Genomic DNA, 21,020 nt, shown 5'->3' with positions numbered 1-21,020 from the left:
GGTGACTTTTTCTTAAGATTCAGTCTAGCTGCTGTTGTTTCAGCCTCCTGGATGCTTTCCTGGTTTTCATTCATTTAGGTAGGGAAGTTTTCCTCCAAGTATTCCATCACTACTTTTGACATAGGACCAAATGAAATTTAAGCTATTCCTCTTTATTGTATCCCACATAATTCTTTCACTTAATTCACACCCTTTGTTCTTTTTGTTGATCATTCTTTTTGTATATTGCAATCAAGAGATTTGTCAAGTTCACTAATTTGACTTTATATTTCCTCAGTTGTCTTACTCTGATCTTTTAGCTCAGCTCACTGTCTTTGGTTCAAGTCAAACACATAGCAAGTCTATTGGACAGGCAACATTGCCACTGTGGATACATGAGACTGAACTCCTTACAGGAGTTGAAAGCCTTATCTTTCTCCCCTGCTGTTTTATAGTATTGTCTGGTTACTTTATCTCATTAGTTACCTTCTAGATTCTTATGCCCTAATATTTCCCCCATTAATCTCTCAAACTCGTTTCCATCCATTGTGAGTATCTGAATATCATTCTTTTTATTTCTTTTTTTCCTGAAAGTTCCAGGGCCTTTTCTTCATCAAAAAAATTCCTTTGAATCTAGATGTTGTTCAGTTGTTTGTGCTTATTTTTCTTTCTTTCTTTATTTCAAATAAACCAAAATTGGCTGCTGTCTCCATGACATTTTAATGCTGTTAAGGTTGGGAGAACTTTCTTTGCTAGATTTCCTGAATGTCTAGGACCTTCCTGGATGTGTGGTAGGAACTACTAGGCCCTGCCATGCCAATTATAGAGATGACTAGGCCTAGGGATGGCTTAATCACCATTGATAGCCATAGAGATGGCAAGAGTCTTCCTGCCTGGTTGGGGGGGGTTTACATTTTTTTATCTTGATTTGAAACTCAATATTTATAAGAATGGTTATTATTGTATGCCACTGAGATAGACTATGACTATAGACTATGTTAAGCAACAATATTGTGAGAAACACTATTAATGAGAAAAAATGATACCTAAAATAAAGTTTTTATTTGGCAATCACCTATGAAAATTTTTTAGAATCAAAAGATGGACTTCAAGAAATTATTAGGAGGAGTCTAGAAAAAATGGTTCAAACACAAGTTTATGATACTAGAAAAACTGTAAGTTGTTAAACAGCCTACAAAATGGCAAGATATCTTCTATAGAAACTGCAGAAACAGTGATCAATGTTCAGATACTCATATCCTTTGACTAAGCCATTTCATTCAGACATAACCCAACCACAGCAACAGTTTACATCAACAGCATAATTTCTAGAACCAAAGACTGCAAAACTTTCACCTGGGTTACTTGGCTAAGACTAGTTTAGTGAGAAATTAAAAGTCCTTATTGATTTTCTGACATAGTGTCGTGTCTAAGGGAAGAAAAAAAATACACCTGTGAGGTCAGAATCTATCAGGAAAATAGCGATCAAATTCTTTTCCTGCAGCTATTTAAATAAATAATTCTCATGTCTTCTCTGTGCCTCAGTTACTTCCCCTGAAATATGGGATTAAGAAAAATCAGTAGGCCTGGGCATAAAGCTTACATACACACACCTGGAATCATCTGAGTCACACAGCCTACTGAGGTAAAAATGGTGGCTGGAGTGGGAACAGCTTTGAAAAAGAGGACAAACTATGGGCTGGGTCTACTCTATCTTATGGTCATAATAACTCAGAACTGACTCAAAGGATTGGGTTTGGCTTTTCGTTATTATCAATTATACCAAAGAGAGTTTAACCTGAGATGAAATATGATATTTCTGAAACAGTGCTGTAAATATGTCTTGCCTTCCTCCTGGTAGTCAGCAAAGCATAGAAGACACAGATGGTTTTTCAAATATTTTTGTCATGGATGCTGACCCAGTATGGGAAGCAAATGCCAGTGTCAAACTATTCACAAATATTTTCACTTCATTTTAAGGCCTAGATACTAAATAGAGAACTAAATGTGTGGAGCTTCCCTTTCTTATGTGAAAATAAAATTAACTTTCCTTATTTCAATATCCAAAAAATCAGCAGCATGTTCTTCCTCCAGTCTGAAAGAGAGAAATAATATAAGACATATGACTATTCTGGGTCCAACTCTGTTTCTTCAAGAACTATAATGAGTAAAAAATCAATAACAACCCCATGCTTTCCAAAATATTTGATGGAATATGCTAAAGATCTTAAGTACTCTCATTAAACCTCACACCGAGAACAGATTTATCTCTATGATTCTTTTCAAAACAAGATTGAGGAAAATCTGATGTCTTCTTTTTCAATTTCAGATAGGTGGGAATTTGGTAGGCTCCATTTTCCAGAGAAAGGATTAAACTTCAGTTCAGAGGATAAAGCAATTTATTGTTTCAAGAGATAACCCCACATGAAATTTATCCAGCTGTCCAAGATTAAGGTGGAGGTTTCCATCCAATCCAAACAGTGAAAATGAATGTAGAAGGATGTGACAGGAAGAAAAACTACAGGTTGACAGCAACTCATAAGCACCTGATCCTAAGCAAGGAATGGAAAAATATATAATACTATAAATATAATGTTCCTCTTTGTGAGATGGCTTTCTTCCACACATTGTCCTAAACCCAGAGTAGTCAAGATATGTGCCCTACACATATCCAGGAAGGCAAACATATTTTGTATCATGGAAAAACAAACAAACAGTAAAACAGGTCTATCATAGTCTTAATAGTTACTAAGGACATGGCAATACCCAGTGCACTTCTTTTTTGTTTGTTTGGTTGTTTTTCCAAGTGCACTTCTATGACAAATTAACTGTTGCTATAAAATTGATTCCAATGTATGGCACCTCATGTATCTCAGAGTAGAACTCTGCTCCAAAGGACTTTGATGGCTTGTTTTTCAAAAGAGTTTTATTACCATATATATCACACTATACATTTAATCGTACAATTTAATTATTCAATCAAGAAAAGTTGTGCAGTCATCACCACCATCAATTTCAGAACATTTTCTTCTCAAACTCATTGCTGTTAGCTCCCGATTTCTTCTGAAACCTCCCCTGCCATTACCCTCTGATTGACATCAAGTTGATGCCAGGACATGCTAGAACCTTACAGGACATGCTAGAACTGCCACTGTGGGTTTCAACGTTTTCCCCCACCCCACGGAACAGCTAGTGTGTCAAACTGGGATATTTTAGATCACAGCCCAATGAATAATCTCTATTCAACAGGGCTCCTGCCATTCCTCTAGATAATTAATCAGGTTACTGCCTCTATAGACTTACCTGTCCTCGATTTCATATACAGAAATTCAGGCAAAACACCAACAGGGAGCAAACATCAACAATTAAAAATGACTAAATAAAACGGAGTAAAATCTCAATGAAAGAGCAGAAAATATTAAAAACTGAAAAAATATGAAAATGGGTCAAAAGGATGATCAAAGCATAAGATCAAATGAAAGTTTGACCGAACTACACCTGTTACCATTGACTTTACAATGCGCTCTGCCTGATAGCAATGTCACTTACATTCCTCACTGTCGTCAAAGGGGATTCACAAGGGGCTCAAACCATTTGGAGACTGCACATCCACAGCCTTATTCAAGCCACGTGTTCATAATTTAAACTCTGTTATTCCCTCCTCTGCATTTGGATTTATTATTCATAATTTTTAATCACACCAGGTGGTGTGCTTCTTCCATGTGAACTTAATTGACATCTCACTTAGATGGCTGTTTTTAATACAAGTCTTCCAGACCCCAGACACTCTTCTTTTTTTTAAAAAAACAACTTGGATTGGGGATTCTTACATATCTTATCACAATCCATACATTCATCCAGTGTGTCAAGCACATTTGCACACATGCCACCATCATCATTTTCAAAGCATTCTTTTCCCACTTGAGCACCTGGTATCAGTTCCCCATTTCTTCCACCCACTCCCACTCTCTCTCATGAACCCTTGATAAGTTATAGATTATTATTTTCATATCTTGAATCATCTTCTGTCACCCCGTATCCACTTTTCTGTTATTCATCCCTATTTATCTATCATAAAATGTATCTATCATAAAGTTATAGTACCTTAAGTGAACCAGAGAAATATACAAGCCATAGCTATATGAATGGAGTTTGAACTCACACAAAATTCCAGCCCCAAGCTAAGTCTTAATTTTCAGAAGTCGATTGTCAGACCTATCTTCAGTGAAGCCTCAATGTGAACTCAAACTCCTCCTCTGTCAGTCTGCAGTCAAGCATGTTAACCACTAGCGCCACTGAAGGATGCCAGGACAGGTTGGAGTTTCTTAACTAGATGCCATCACTTGTGCCTATCGGGATAACGTCAGGAGCTATCTTTCCTCTCTTCCAAGAGGTGCCAGGCACCAAGCATGTAAGTCAATATGAGACTACTTCTCTTCCTATGGAAAATGAGACCACAGTCCTAGTTAGTCTAAAGCCCCCTCAACTTTTTTGTTTGATATAAATATTATTAGCACCCCATTTAATTCTCAAAAGGGTTCTCTACTTAAAAAACCTAAATTATACAGTCACTCTACCTATGCATGGCAGAATACCATACTTGTAACATTGTACTTTTGAATAAAAAATTAAATTACAAATATATATCCATCCTATCAATTGATATCAATTCTAATATATGTCTCCTGTGCCCCTAAGTTTATCTGAGCTTCTCATGCATCCATTATCCTCTTTCTCTTGCTTTATTTCATCTATCTTTCAAATAGTTATTTAGTTATTTCATCTATCCTGTTCAGTGATTTCATCCTGTTTAGTGATTTCACATATCCTGTTTGGTTCTCCAGTACCTTTCAAAACAAAATAGACAAATTGTATTCAATTGAGCCTCCACATTTAGCAACTGCTTCTCATTCTCCTCTCCTCCACTGCAAGGCTTATCGAAGGATACAAGCTTATTCCCAGAACGGCAACACTGCCCACTGCTCCCGAACCTTTCATTGTTAGGAGCTTGTCAGTCATTCCAATTCATAGAGTGCCCGTGTAGAATAGAACAAAGCATAGCCCAGCCCTGCACCCTATGCACAGTTGTGCTGGTTGCACCCATTGCTGTATTATTCCCTGTGTCAATTCGTCTTGCTGAAGGTCTTCCCCCTTTTTCACTGCCGCTCTACTTTACCAAACATCATTTCCCTTTCCAAAGACGCGTGTCTCCTAATCATATGTCCAAAGTATGTGAGCTACATCTTCAAGTATACATCCTTGAGCAGGTGCCCATAATTGATATGTAACTTTCATAAATTATGTGATTTGATCCTCATCCAAATAATTTAATGCCAAGAAAAAGATAAAAAGGAAAGAAAAACTAATCTATTAGACCATAAGTAATAGAAAGATAGCTACCAGAAAAAAGGTGTAAGGCAGGAAAAAATAGTCATTAATTGATTCATTTTTTAGTTGTTACATGTGTAAATCTTCAAGAGTTACATAATAGTGTAACAGCAGATACAACTGATAATATCGGATAGGGAATGAGCCTGGTATCCCAGCTGATTGACTGTCTTTTCACATTGCCACAATAAATACTAGAGAGAAATGGCAAACATAGCATGTGGTGTCACAGCTGTTTGACTGATTGATTTTTCATGTTCCCTCAATAAAAAACAGAGAGGAATGGGGCAAAAAAGTTCGGCATTTCCCCAAAGCTACAGGTTCCTGATGTCTTTTTTTTTAATTCCACAAGAAGTAAAATTATAACTCATCATCGTCATGAAAAGTCAATTGTCAATCCCATAAAATATTTCTGACAACACAAATACATTGAAAGCTGAACATGAACACTGCTGTGGGCCAGATTTAATTATTTTGATGTACTGGACTCTGAAGTAGTGCCCCACCTCCTCCCAGGCCTCTTTGAGCCGTCAACAACTGCCTTGAGTATAGTCCTTGCAACTGCAAGCTATTTTTCATGACTCTGAGGTTGAATCTTCTTTATTTATTTCAGGTATGGTCTCTTCCATTACTAGAATAGACCCCAACTTTAGCATATCTTAGAAATATGCTACTCCATTTCTGCCTGTTGACTGTACATTCATTGTTTTGTAAGGTTGACCTTAACTTTCCTAATCATTTTTAATACCTTTGGTCATATTAATATTTTCAGTTGTCCCTCAATGCAAGAACATTTTGTTCTAATAACCCAGAATTCCATGATGCTCATCTTCCCAACATGATTGCTGAAGACAAAGTGGGTATATAAGTAAATGTGGTGAAGAAAGCTGACGGTGCCTGGCTAGCAAAAGATATAGCATCTGGAGTCTTAAAGGCTTGAAGGTAAACAAGAGGCCATTTAGCTCAGAAGCAACAAAGCCCACAGGAAGAAGCACACCAGTCTGTGTGATCATGAGGTGTCAAAGGGATCAGGTATCAGGCATCAAGGTCCCATAACAAAAATCATGTCAGTGTGAATGAGGGTGAGTGAGGAGTGGAGATCCAAAGCCCATCTGTAGGCAATAGGACATCCCCTTACAGAAGGGTCACAAGGTATAGACAAAGCATTCAGGGTGCAAAATAGATATGAAACATATGACTGTCCTCTAGTTCTTTAATGCTCCCCCCCCCCACCATCATGACCCCAATTCTACCTTACAAATCTAGCTAGACCAGAGCATGTTCACTGGTACAGATAAGAGTTGGAAACACAGGGGATCCAGGACAGATAACCTCCTCAGAACTAATAACAGAGTAGCGATACCTGGAGGGGAAGGTGAAGGTGGAGAAAGGGGGGACTGATTACAATGATATACATATAACTCCCTCCCAGTGGGACAGAAAACAGAAAAGTGGATGAAGGGACACATCAATCAGTGTAAGACATGGAAAAAAAATATATATATCAAGGGTTCATGAGGGAGGAAGGGAGGGCGGGTAGGAGGAAATGAGGAGCCAATACCAAGGGCTCAAATGGAAAGAAAATGTTTTGTAAATGATGACGGCAGCTATGTACAAATGTGCTTGACAGCATAGATATATGTATGGATTGTGATAAGAGCTGTATGCACCCCCAATAAAATGATTTATCAAAAATATATTTATAGTTGTATATTGTTTTAAAAATTGATTCTACTTATGCCAGAAGTCAATCAATAACTTCCTTCTTACTACAAAGATAATAGCTGCTCATTATGCTAAATGGTTCACATATTTTAATGGAAAACAATAATAGTTCACCCTCCCTATTTTGCACTCCGTGCTTGTGAGGGAGTAAAGGTCAGATAGCTTGTCTTCCACTCCTTTCTGTATGTGCATACAAACGTAATAAATTAACTACTTGATAAACACAACGCATTTTCAACCATGAAATAAACATTGGCCCTTGTAATGTCTCTCTCCCTCACTTATTTTCCTTAGTGTCTTTTGGATTCTATAATACCTCTTTATTTTCCTCCCTGGGTCATTTTTATCTGGGTTCTTCTCTCTCCCCTTACACGCTGCTATTTCTTTGTCATTCCTCTTCTCGTGCTACACCCTCTCTCTAGGAAAGCATAGTTTTTCTTTTTGGTTGCAACTGTTGTTTGCTATCTCCTGACACTTAACTTCACATCTCTGACATAGACACTCTTCCAAGCACAGGCTACCTACACGATCTTTTCACCAAGCTACCATGTTGCCATTTCTAAGCAAGCAAATCAGAGACTGAAATCATCACCTTCTCCCCAATCGACTCTTCTCTATCCCTGTCTCTCTGACTGTTAGCACCATTCACCCCAGTGCCCAATGAGAAAAGTCTGGGCCTTCTACATATCCTTACTGATCACTTTGAGTCACCAGGGCCTTTGCATTCTGTCTTAGGAAGGTCTCCACCACCACTGTCACTTCTGTCACTTTTCATGCCTCAAATATTTTTGCTAGGTTCCTTATTGCTTGCATCCAGTTTTCTTTCTCCACATAGACTCATGAATTGTGAGTCATCGGACAACTTTCTGTAACAGAATAATGACCATGTAGCTCTTCTAATCAAGATAGTACTTGCTTCCTCACTGCCTACTGGTGGAAGCCAAATCCTTAACCTGGCTTATAAAGGCATCTTTGCATCTCTCCAAATGCACCTCTGGTCTTTCAATGCCAGGTGTCTGCCATTCCTGAAATGCTCCGTGACTATGAACTTGATATGCACCTGCATCTGATGCTGTCTTTGGCAGAAAGACTTCTTGGCAACCTGATTTATCTTTCAACTATCCTCTTTTCTGAGAAACTTTCTGTATTAGGCTCTTGGCACCACTGAGACACAATTAGATGACTTGAAAACACAGAAATTTGTTCCTCATTGTGGTACCTGTATTTCCCCATTCTTGATTAATTTCTTCTGTGGATAATCTATTCTCTAATATTTCAAAGGTTTCTGGCTTAAAACACACCCTACACTGATTTTTCCTTATTAATATAAAACAAAGTTGTTCCCAAATAGGATTATTTTATTGATATAAACCAAAAATATTAGATAAATAAACTCACTGCCATTGAGTTGATGCTGCCACAGAGTGATCCAATAGGACGGGTAGAACTTCCCCCTGTAAGTTTCTGAGAGGGTAACTCTTTATGGGAGTATAAAGCCCTTCCTTTTCCCTTGGAGTCCTGTCTTTCTCCCTAATAGTGATGGTGACTTTGAATTTGTGACCTTGCCGTTAGCAGTCTAACAGGTAAGTCCTGTGACACCAGGGTTCCTTTTACCTAGTGTAGGGGTTAGAATTTACACCTATATTTTTGTGGGAAACAATTCAAGATATAACAACCACTCTATCCATGTGCTCATGTATGTGACAACTTTGAAAGCATTACATTCTACAACCATGTTTTCAGGTTTATATCTCACTTATTAAAGCATAAAATATTGAAAATAAGAACCATATTCTTTCAACTTTGTTTCTCCACAGCTAATACACAGAGTTGATCAATATTCCTTGAATAATTAAATATATGATTACAATTAAGAGCTGTTGGGAGAGACTAGTCACTGGAGAAGGACATCATGTCTGGGAAAGTAGAGGGGTGTGGTAGTTACATAATTTCATGTCAACTTGAAATATAAGGGTGGAAGCTAGCCTGTCAAACAGGTCACAGCCTGATGGTGCCTCCTGCTGGGTGTGACCTTCTCATAAGGAGAGTCCTGGGAACAAACCCTGCTCTCTCTGCTTCCACTGTAGTGGGAGTCACTGAATTTTAACTGAAGTGTACTGGTGACTCTCTGGGGTGCTTAAAGATACTGTGTCCTTATGATGTTTTCCCACATTCTGAGACGCAATGAGTAAACTGAGAACACAGCCTGCATTTATTAAGATAAGATTAGTCCCAAGCAATTGTTTGTGCTTCGAGCAATTTTATCACAATGCTATTGTAACTCTGTGCATGCTATGTACCCTTGCCTCATTAATATGTAAAGCTGTACTTTGGAAATAAAATTTGTCTTTGGATCATCAGTCTACTGTCCACTCTTTTTGTTTAGGTCATCACTCACCGTAGGTCCGTACCGCTGGACAGTAGCACACCTTCCTGTGGACGCCATGTGGAGACCTGCAAGGGCCTTGTGATGCAGCCACCACCACCATTAGATCCACAAGACATTTCACCCTCCGAATTTTACATCATTGCTTGTGGCTGCATGAGTCTGAAGAGGAATTTATGGACATGTGGACTTGAATTATTGATGCATAATTACTTCTTGATAGGAAGCTCTCTCTTACACAGATATGACTGTCCTTGGATTAGTTTCTTTAGTCAACCCAGCCTAACACAAGGAGAAACAAAAAAGAGGAAGGTCTTTGACAAGATAGATTGACACAATGGCTGCCAAAATGAGCTCAAACGTTAGAACAATCGTGAGAATGGTACTGGACCGGGCTTTGGTTTGTTCTGTACTATTCATTGGAATGAATTCGAGGAGACCTAAAATAGCAATATTAATTCTATAGTTGTCTCTTTCTCTTTTTAATTTCTACAACAAAGAGAAAGAAGTCTACAGGGGTGAGATCAAGGATGATGGGGGAAGGCTTCTCAATCAAATTCTAGTAAGGCAGGTTTTAGCATCCTCAGGGAATGAGCAGATGTGTTGTCATGATAGGAAACTATTCTTTGGCAACATTTTCCTGGCCTTTTGCTCCCTAATGCAGTTGTCAATTGCTAAAATTTTTTTCACGGTAAGTCCACCTCATCATCCAGTGTTCTTCAATAAAATCTATCCAGACTGGCACTTTGGAATTCCAAAAAACAGTTGCCATTACCTTCTGAGCTGATTTCTCTTTTAATTCAACTAAACTTCAATTGTTTATTCCACTTTGCTATCTAGATCATTTTAATAAATCTAAGACTCAGCCCCTGCTACAATTCATTCTATAAAATTGTTTACATGAACTTTGATCTTACTCAAAAGATGGATGGAAAGATCAACTCTTTGAGCCAACTGGTGCCCTGCTATTCTTTTTCTATTTTATTTTATTTTTGTGACACACTAACGAAATGATGACAAGTGTATGGCTGAGAACACTTTGTCTACAGTCATCCACTGATCACAGAGACATGTTTGGAATAGGCCCATTCATGTATGAATTGAAATCCAAGTAGTAATACCTTTTGAGTTACCTTCATTTTCCAGAATATAGTTATTCATGGGGCAAAGTACAAGTGTCGGCACAAAAACGAGTGTGCTTCATGTGAGTCTTAACCAGGAAATACAAGAGGAGATAATGACATAAATACTGACATATATCAAAACTAAACCAAATCCATGCCGCTCAAGTGGATTTCAAATCATAGCGACCCTATAAGACAGAGTAGACCTGACATACAATGTGCCCGCGGCTGTATCTCTGTACAGAAGGAAACTGTGGCATCCTTGTTCCAGGTGAACACTTTAACCTCTGTGCTAGTAGGGCTCCCTTCAGTTACATATAGACACTAATACTTTCAATAAAAGCATCTGTACTTAAAAGTAGACATCCCACATTCAAAGGCATATTTATTTAGTTCATTTCTTTCCCTCAATACCTAGCTTAGTGGTTATGCATTGGGCTGCTAACCAAAGGTCAGTAGTTCAAAACTACCAACTGCTCCGTGGGAGAAAGATGAGACTTTCTACTCCTGTAAAGAGTTATCGTCTCAGAAATTCACAAGCGCAGTTCTACCCTGTCCTATAAGGTCGCTATGAGTCAGGATCAACTCAATGACCATGAGCTTGCTCTTTGAGTTGATCTTATTTAAGCCTATGATAACTGAGTTAGTTTATTGTGCCAAGCTGGCCAATAAACACATGTGGGGTTAATTGAAAGGCAGAGGGATAAAAGGCTCAGTGAGCTCGCCTTTCTAGCTCTCCAGTCTCTTGCTTTCTGATGGTTGGACCAGAGTGCAGCTGCCTTAGCAGTTCCCTGCTGCAGCTTGCAAGGCTCACTTCCTGCAAGACATCCCCAAGGAGAAGCCACATGGACCTACCCCATGCAGCCCTGGGTACTGGAGTAGCCGTGTGGAGACTCCCGCCAGCACTGAGATGCTTACACATTCTCTGACTGGGCTTTCCTTCTGCAACCGGCATCATTGCATCTGTTTTGTGAGATGGAGGAGGACTTTTGTGGATTGGTGTTGGACATATAGGTTAATGGGTACATGTTGGATTTGAGGGCTTGGGCAGCACTGGGTTGGGATTTTTTTTCTTGATGTGCACTTGATCTTTATATACAACTCTCTCTTATACACGAGTTTCTAAGGATTAGTTTCTCTTAAGGGCCCAGACTAATACAATAACTGTTTAGAGAAAACAATGATGAATTTAAAAAAAACTCAGTCTCAAGACTTACTGAGATGAGATGTGTATAAATAGCTTAGGTGAGATGTATCAAAATAACTACAATATGAATTAAATTAATTCACTTAAATGGTTTACACATCCATGGCTTCTCGGGCACTCTCAAAAAAACACAGCCAAAATGCAAGCAAAAGCAGTGCTTCGACGCATCATCAAAAAATATCAGTAAAATGAGTATCGTGTTCAGTAACTAAAGGGTCGGTGAAAATAAGGGAAAACCTCCTGAGCTAGACTGACTCAACAGTCCCAACAATAGATTCAAACATACTAACAATTGGGAAGGTGGCAAGGGTTTGAGCAATGTTTAGTTATATTACTCACAGATCTTCAGGACATAGATGGAGCCCACTCAAGGACAACTAACAACAATGGCATAACCAAGGATTGACATGGGGTAGACAGCATTTGACAGGCATCTTGAGCTCGGGGGGTTTATTGACTAGTCCCATACCTCCTGGCAGATCCACAAGGCGCTAGATGTGGAGTCGCTCTTGTTGCGTATCCGAAAAGGTTTCATTTAAAGTGCTATAATGGCATAAAAAGAAAGAATATGTGTGTATATGTGTGTGTGTGTGTGTGTGTGTGTGTGTGTGTGTGTGCCATAGTGAATGAAGGGGGAAGTGCAGAGTGGAGACCCAAGGCCCATTTTTCGGCCACTGGAGATCCCCTCAGAGAGGGGTTTAGGAGAGGAGATGAGTCAGTCAGGGTGCGATGTAGCACCGATGAAGAACACAGCTTTCCCTCAGATATTGGATGCTTCCTCCTCCCAACTACCATGATCCGAGTTCTACCTTGCAGGACTGGATAGAGCAGAGATTGTACACTGGTGCATATGGGAGCTGGAGGCACAGGGAATCCAGGGTGGATGATACCTTCAGGACCAGGGGTGTGAGGGGCGATGTTGGGAGAGTGGAGGGTGAGTGGGTTGGAAAGGGGGAATCGAGTGGGGGGTTGATGGCAGAGAAGGGGGGGAAGGGAGACTCCGGATAGGGCAAGATATGACAAATTAACAATCTATAAATTATCAAGGGCTCATGAGGGAGGGGGAAAAAAAGGACCTGATGCAAAGGGCTTAAGTGGAGAGCAAATGCTTTGAAAATGATTAGGGCAAAGCACGGATGTGCTTTATACAATTGATGTATGTATATGTATGGATTGTGATAAGAGTTGTATGAGCTCCTAATAAAATGTTTAAAAAAGTGCTATAATGATAATAAACATTGCCCGAAAAGGCTAGCACAGCCTCCAACGCTGAGCATTTGCTCTTCCTTGCGGTAGAGAGAAATCTGTGTTAGCCTTCCTCAGTGAGATCTGCATCTTCGGTGGCTACGCGTGCCTAATATGCTTGGCCTAGTTCCTTCATTGGTCTCTAAGCTCCCATGGCAGGATCCTTTGAAATATTTATCACTCCTTTCATAAGCACAGATCCAACCAGGAGATTTGCAATATTTTTAGAGTGAGCAGATTATCGATTAAAATTAGAGCTTAAAGTTCATATTTGGCAGAATCAAGGACTACACAATCCAAGGAACTAACTAGAAAACCAGTTCACTTGTCCCTGGAATAATAGAGGAGCAGGAGGCACCTACATTTGTGTAGTCAAAAATCTATGTATAACTTTATCTTCCCCCAGTTTTTGAATAATATAAACAATTAGCTCATATTTTAATGCTATGTGTATTTTATACTTCACCCACATAAAAGCTGCAATCTCAAAATGAGACAAAAAAGCATATCACCAAAACTGCAAGGTTTTTGCTACTGGTGGTGTAGCTCGACCAATATCTCCTGGATTTCCTTTTATTTTTTTACAGCAGTCCTTGAAATGGTAAGCAACAATAGCTGCAGACTTCAATCCGTGGTACATATCAACAGTCCAACTTTTTCAGGTATTGCCATGACTCTTCTCTGTTCCTTGAAACAGAGGTGTTTTTTTAAATATCTGAAATTAAGAAATATAAGAGATATTCTTAAATATCGAAATATGAGAGATGTTTTTTTAAAATATCAAAATATAAGTGGGTCCATGCATTCAAGTCCATATTGCTCAACGGTCTACTGTATATACCACCTAGTACATTATTTTTAGTGTAAGCCTCTCACAAATAATAGAAAATTTCAAGGGCCTCACCCTTCAACCAAACCTGAAAATCGCTCTGAAGTAGCCAGCACCTTTTAAGAACCGGGTTTCCTATGGGCAAATGTGATCAGCAACACTGAAAGCTCAAGACAAAATCAGGAGACAACATCAAAGTGAGAGTCCTGACTCTGTCTCGCTCACACACACACAAAAGCAAAAGACCACCCAAGAAGGCCCATAAAACCCTGGATTTTAAGAATCCCTTTGTAGGAGTTACCAGATATTCTCTGTAGAAGAAAGCTTCTGCAACTTACTCCAATGCCCTTGAACTGATCCCATCGTAGAGTTAACCCTGAAGAACTGCTCCTTAGGATTTCCAAAGCTGTAATTCTTTTTTCTTTGATCACTTTATTGGGGCCTCGTACAACTCATCACAATCCAACCATCCACTGTGTCAAGCACATTTGTACATTTGTTGCCATCATCACTTTCAAAACATTTTCTTTCTGCTTGAGCCCTTGCTTGAGCTCCTCATTTTTCCTCCCCCCCCCCCATGAACCCTTGATAATTTATATATATGTTTCATGTCTTACACTGACCCATGTCTCCCTTCACTCACTTTTCTGTTGTCCATCTCCCTGGAAGTGCGTTTTAAGCAGGTCATTGTGATCAGTTACCCCTTTTTCCCCCTACCTTCCCCTCTCCTCCTGGTATGACTACTCTCATTATTGGTCCTGAAGGGTTTATCTGTCCTGGATTCCCTGTGTTTCTGCTCCTATCTGTACCTGTGTACATGCTTTGGTCTAGCCTGGTTTGTCAGGTAGAATTGGAGTCATGATAGAAAGGAGGAGGGAGGAAGCATTAAAAAACTAGAGGAAAATTGTATGTTTCATCGGTGCTATACTGCACCCTGACAGAATCGTCTCCTCCCTGAGACCCTTCTGTAAGGGGATGTCCAGTTGCCTACAGATGGGCTTTGGGTCTCCACTCAGCACTCACCCTCATTAATAATGATATGATTTTTGTTATGGGTCTTTGATGTCTGATACCTGATCCCATTGACACCTCATGATCACACAGGCTGGTGTGCTTCTTCCATGTGGGCTTTGTTGCTTCTGAGCTAGATGGCTGCTTGTTTACCTTCAAGCCTTTAAGACCCCAGACATTATATCTTTTACTAGCCAGGCACCAATAGCTTTCTTCACCACATTTACTTATGTACCCACTTTGTCTTCAGCGATCGTGTTGGGAAGGTGACCATCATGAAATGCCATGTTAATAGAACAAAGTGTTCTTGCATTGAGGGTGTACTTGAGTGGAGGCCCAATGTCCCTCTGCTACCTTAATATTAAACCTATAAATATATGTACGTAGATGTATTTTCTCATTGTCATATATAAACATTTATATATGTACATGCCTATATTTATAAAGCTGTAATTCTTTATGGGGTCAGACAGTCATCTTTCACCTGCAAAGTGGCTGGTGGGTTTCACTGCTAGCCGTGAAACTGAAAGCCCAATTCCTAACCCACTATATACCAGGACTCCTGACTTCCACTAAGCAAATAATTTGGCAGGGAGATAAGAAAAAAAAGGGGGGTAACCAATAATATGCTTAACATATATGTTCCTAGCTGCCGCCCAGTTAGTTGTGACTCACAGTGACTACATATACAACAGAAGGAAACCTTGCTGGTCATTGGCTATCCTCACGATTGTTTTGTTTGAGCCCATTGTTGCAGTACTGTGTCAATTCATCTCATTAAGGATCTCTCTCTTTTTGCTGACCTGGTGCTTTACCAAGTATGATGCCCTTTACAGGGAATGATCTCTGCTGATAACATGTCCAAAGTGCAAGAGATGAAATGCTGCACCTCAGATGGACTTTGTTGGTTCTTCTGGAAGTCCATGGTATAGACAATGCTTGTCACCAACACCAAAACTCAAAAGCATGAGGTCTTCTCTGATTGCCAGTTTTCCATATATATGAGACAGTAAAAAGTACCATGGTTTTTGAGTCAGACAGTCCTTAATCTTCAAAATTCCATTGGTGCTCTTGAACACTGTAAAGAAAGCTTGTATAGATGTGTCCAATGCAATATATCATTTGATGTATTGACTGTTGCTTGCATGGACAGTGGTCGTGGAGCTAAGTAAAATGAAGTCCTTGACAACTTCAAACTCGTCTCCATTTATTGTAATGTTGTTTATTGATTCAGCTGTGAAGATTTCGGTTTCCTTCACAAGGAGTTGTGGTCTATAATTAGCACTCTATCCTTTGCCTTGTGGTCTGTAATTAGCACTCTATCCTTTGCTCTTCATCACCAGTGCTTCCAATTCTCTTCACTGTTGCAAGCAGGCCTGTGGCATCTGCACTCTCACTGTTCGATAATGAGCCTGCCTATGATCCTGACAGTGCATTTTTCTCATATAGTTCAGTTTGTATAATGTGTAGCTAGCAGCTTTGGTGGCATAGTGGGTTATGCATTGAGCTTCCAAGTGTAAAGTCACCGGTTCTCTAGTAAAAATTTTGAGCCCTGAGAAATCCATATATGATGACTATGAGTCACAATAAGTTTCATGGCAGAGGCTTGGATATATAATCATAATAAAATATCCGCTCATAAAACAATGTGTATGTTGTGCATTTAAAATAACAAAATTAAAAAACTGACCAACAATAGCAAATGTATAAATTAATAGATCATCAGAGATAAGGGTTTCTGCAGTTCTTATATCAAGGAGCTAAGAAGGGATACGATGAGAATGAAGAAATGATATTAGCAATATTTTAAAATTCAGTTGGCTGGCAGGCTACCACTATACATTATAATGCACATATTTGGTGGATAGCTTCAGTGTATTTCAAAACAAAGCAAGCTCTTACTAATACATTATCCTATTTCTGGTGAAAATGTGCACAGGAAAGTTTGCTCCCAATCAAGAGAGCCTTGACATAGTGATCAGGGACGTTGGTCATGTTCTCAGGTTGTGTTAACATACCCATTATTTCTGTTCTAGCTTTTCCCTGCCTGTGACTCAAACTCCCTGACTTCCAGACAACTCAACAATGCGTTTAAATACTTCTCCCGTCATTATTTTTTTAAATTGTTACTTTTCTATGAGAACTTGGCTGGAGAAGTATTTTGCTCCCAAGTACACCACACAATGATAAAACCTACTTCAGTGTCCTCGTTCTCCTTTCTAAACTCTTCTAAATGCCTCCACTTAATCTGTTTATCGAGGAGCGCAGACTCATCTCATGAACGAAGAGTGGAGGAGAGTCCTTTATTTATACTCCTTCTCCCATATCCCTGATAACCGCATTGTCTGGATTAGAAAGGATCAAATGGGATTTTTTTTATTGCAAAATAGAAAATTAGCTACATGAAATGCACTAACAAGTTTCAGTAGCTAGAGGATATTTGTAGAGACATGGGAATGAAAAGCAGTCTGCGTCTCTGTATCGGAGAGGGGACAAGAGCTGCCTGTCGACTGTGCATGTTATCAGTTGACTGTTGTCTGCGAGTGGTTGTAATATATGTGTGGTAATTGCTGAGATAGATATCCTGAGGGCTGTAAAGCAGTGTTAACATATGGAAAAGTGAGTGTTATGATTACGTTAGTAGATACGTATAAAATATGGATCCGCTAGGAGTCATATATCTGTGTGTGTCTATATTTGTCTCTGTAAACATGGGAGCTGTCAAAATACCATATTAGAGGTTTATTTTTAGAGACTGGATATGCTCTAAAAGTTTCCGTGTGAATGTTTAATGTGTAAGAGAAAATGTTAGATGGTGTCATGTGTGTGCTGCGTGTGTGTGCATGCATTTAGGTATGTGCGATATTTTGTTTTCTCCCCCAGCCCATCTATTTCAATGACTAAATTAGTTTGGATCAGAAAATGTATGGAAAGCATCCCATGCGTCTTCCCTCCAACTGTGAAGAGAATAAAAATCCTTGCTAGACCAGTAAGTAGATTGAACCTGTGCCCAATTATTAATGAGGATATTGATTCATTTAATATGCTGGGTAACTTCCCTGCTTCAGATAAATAATTTCTACAAGAAATCAAACACAGTCTTTTTCCAGCCCTTGGACAAGAGGAAAGATCCAAAGACCACTTGCTCATCCAGGACAGCCTGAAATAAATATATGCATATATATATATATATATATATATATATATATATATATATATATATATATATATATATTCTTTTCCATCACAAAACTGACTTGAGCCCTTGTCTGTAATAGTAGAGCCAGTGCTTGTTATCTGAGAAGTGAAGGGTAAATGAGCATTTTAGTTTAATAGTACTATCCATACAGCCTGGTCAGTCATAGTGATTGATCCAAATACTAGGAGCAACAGATTTGGTTTCTCTGAAACATGTGTACAGCTACTAACAATACCAGTTACTAAACTGTTGTGAACCACTTTGAAGTCTTGTGAAGGACAATAGTGGAACAGGCACAAGGTAGACAACAGTGGCCACCAAAACAAAAACAAAAACCCAGCCTCAGAGCAATTGGGTCAATGCCAACTCATAGTGACACTATAGGACAGGATAGAAATGAGCCTATGGGTTTCCAACATTGTATCTCTTTAGGAGATTAGAAATCCTCATCTTTTTCTTACAGAACATCTCGTGATTTGGAACTGCCAACCTGTGGATCACAGTCCAACCCATCGTCGCTGTACCAGCAGGGCTCAACGGGCGCCAGGCAAATCCAAAACACAGAACAATTTACATTAGCTCTCAAGACTTGAAATTAATCCTCTGTTTTGTGAGACCCTCTCAACAATGGCCCTGCTGTCCACAGGCTGCCATACTCTGGATTCTTCTCAGCCAAGCTTTAGCTCTGCTTTCCAGGCCACTGAGATAGCACCTCTGCTCTCTTGGCTTTGGGTGTCCCATATGTGGAATCTTAACCCCTCCATCTTAACAGGCTCCACTTTTCTGATTCTTTCATATGGCAGCTTTACCCCCCTTAGCTTTAGGCAGCAGGTCCGATTTCCTTTGCCTGGAAATTGTGAATGCCAGGCTTGCATTCTGGAAGCAAATTTTTGAATATCTGAATCTTAGAAGCTTGTTGTCCCACCATTTGAAACCCCAAAGCCATCGCCCCACCTCTGTTCCTTGTCTCTTAAGCTTCTACTTCGGGGTTCCTTGGTTTCCTGGCCCCTCAAACCACTTGGACTGCCACAGCCTCTGGCCTGCTCACACAAGGATTATGAAATGCTGGCACTCTTTTAATAAGTGCTTAGAGGCATCTCACTCTGCCATAGGCACTCAGCTCTCTCACTTGTGTGTCAGCAAGTCTAGCACTAGCCATCTGAGCAGAGAGTCATCCGTCCACTGCCAGGAAATCTCCGGCTTGAAGCTGCTAAACTCTGTTTCCCCCTTAGTTGACTAGTGTGCTTACTTGTGTAAGTTCTTGGGCATACTGCCCCCATTTCCCTGCTCTTGCATCTCACCATCTATAATGTTTCCGTGGTTACAGCACTCCTCGTTTCTTTCTAAAGAAAGCCCTCCCTGGAATTTCCATAGACATCCATAATCCCACTAGATTATCTAAGAGGTAATTTAGGTATTTCCTATGCTCCTCTGTACTGTGGTGTAGGTTCCAATTCATGGTGACTCTGCGCACAATATAATGAAGCATTGTTTGGTTCTCTGCCTTCCTCACAATCACTTCTGTGTTTAAGCCCATTGTTACATCCTGCATGCCAATCCATCTTGTTGAGGGTCTTCTTTTGACTGATCCTCCACTTTAGCAAGCATGAAGTCCTCTGGGAATTTGTTCTTTTTGAGAGCCTATCCAAACTATCGCATCCTCAAGGTATTTTGGCTATATACCTTCCAGGACTGATGTGTTTGTTCTTCCGGAAGTCCATAATATAGTTAATCTTCTTCACCAACAACAGAATTCAGTAGCACCAATTCTTCAGTCTTTCACTGATTGTTCAGCTTTCCCACATACATGCGTGCATTTAAAATGCATGGGTGGGTAAGGCACACCACGTTTTGCAAAGTAACACCTTTGCTTTTGACCTTTAACAAAATATATATGTCACAACAACTTTCCCCAGCACAATACTCTGATTTCTTGACTGTTGCTTCCAGGAGTGTTGATTGCAGATCAAAGTAAAAGAAAACCCTTGAAAACTTCAACTTTCTCTTGATTTATTATAAAACTAAAAAAAAAATCACTGCCAATAAATCCATCCCAATAGTTTTTATAGCCCACACAGTCACATACTTTGGCATAGTCAATAAAGCAAGGCAAACATATCCTATCTTAAAAAGAAAAACTACTATTACCTCCCCATTCCCTCTACTTGAACTCTTTCTAATTTTAAACCAAACTACTTTAAAGGGACTTATATTCTAACTTTCTCAATTTCTCCTGTAAATAGAAATTAAAAATTAAACATTACTAGACTGTGAACCTGCAAACAAATTTTAAATCGGGGGGTGGGGGAGCACTGGGGATTATTTTCTCCTTGAGGTGGAAATGTTCACTATCCCTGCACATGGTCGCTTTGGAGTTTCCGGGGTCAAGACGCATATTAGCAGCATTCTCTTAGAACATAGATGTGGGTATCTGCCCCTAAACAGTCTCCCCATTTAAAATCCTATATAACAATACTACTTTGCATAGTTGCAGTCAACTTGAGTTGAAGTCAATTCAATGGTAACAGATAAAAATAACCCTCCTATTAAAAATAGTTAAGTGGGTAAAAAGTACAGAGATTGTCCAGATTGGAAAGTTGAAATGCTATATAAAATGATTTCTAAGCAAAGTGAAGAAGTCAGAGTCTCAGAGATTTGAGGAAGAGTTTTCTTGGGAGAGGAATTCACAACTACAAAGGTCCTGAGACTTGGGCATTCTTAACATATCCCAAGAACAAACGTCAACATGGGGTACAACAAAGGTGAACAGTACAAACAAGGATGGAGTTTTGGTGGGGACCAGTTTGTATAGGGTCTTGCAAGAAACAATGTGCTTGGATTACACTCAATGGGAGAAAAATTAAGGAGATTTGAACAGAGGACTGGAATAATCTGCCTTCTATTATAAAAAAGGCTGTTCTATCTGC

The sequence above is a fragment of the Tenrec ecaudatus genome, chromosome 13, assembly GCF_050624435.1.
Source record: "Tenrec ecaudatus isolate mTenEca1 chromosome 13, mTenEca1.hap1, whole genome shotgun sequence".
Classification (NCBI taxonomy): domain Eukaryota; kingdom Metazoa; phylum Chordata; class Mammalia; order Afrosoricida; family Tenrecidae; genus Tenrec; species Tenrec ecaudatus.
This window is presented reverse-complemented; position numbering follows the sequence as displayed.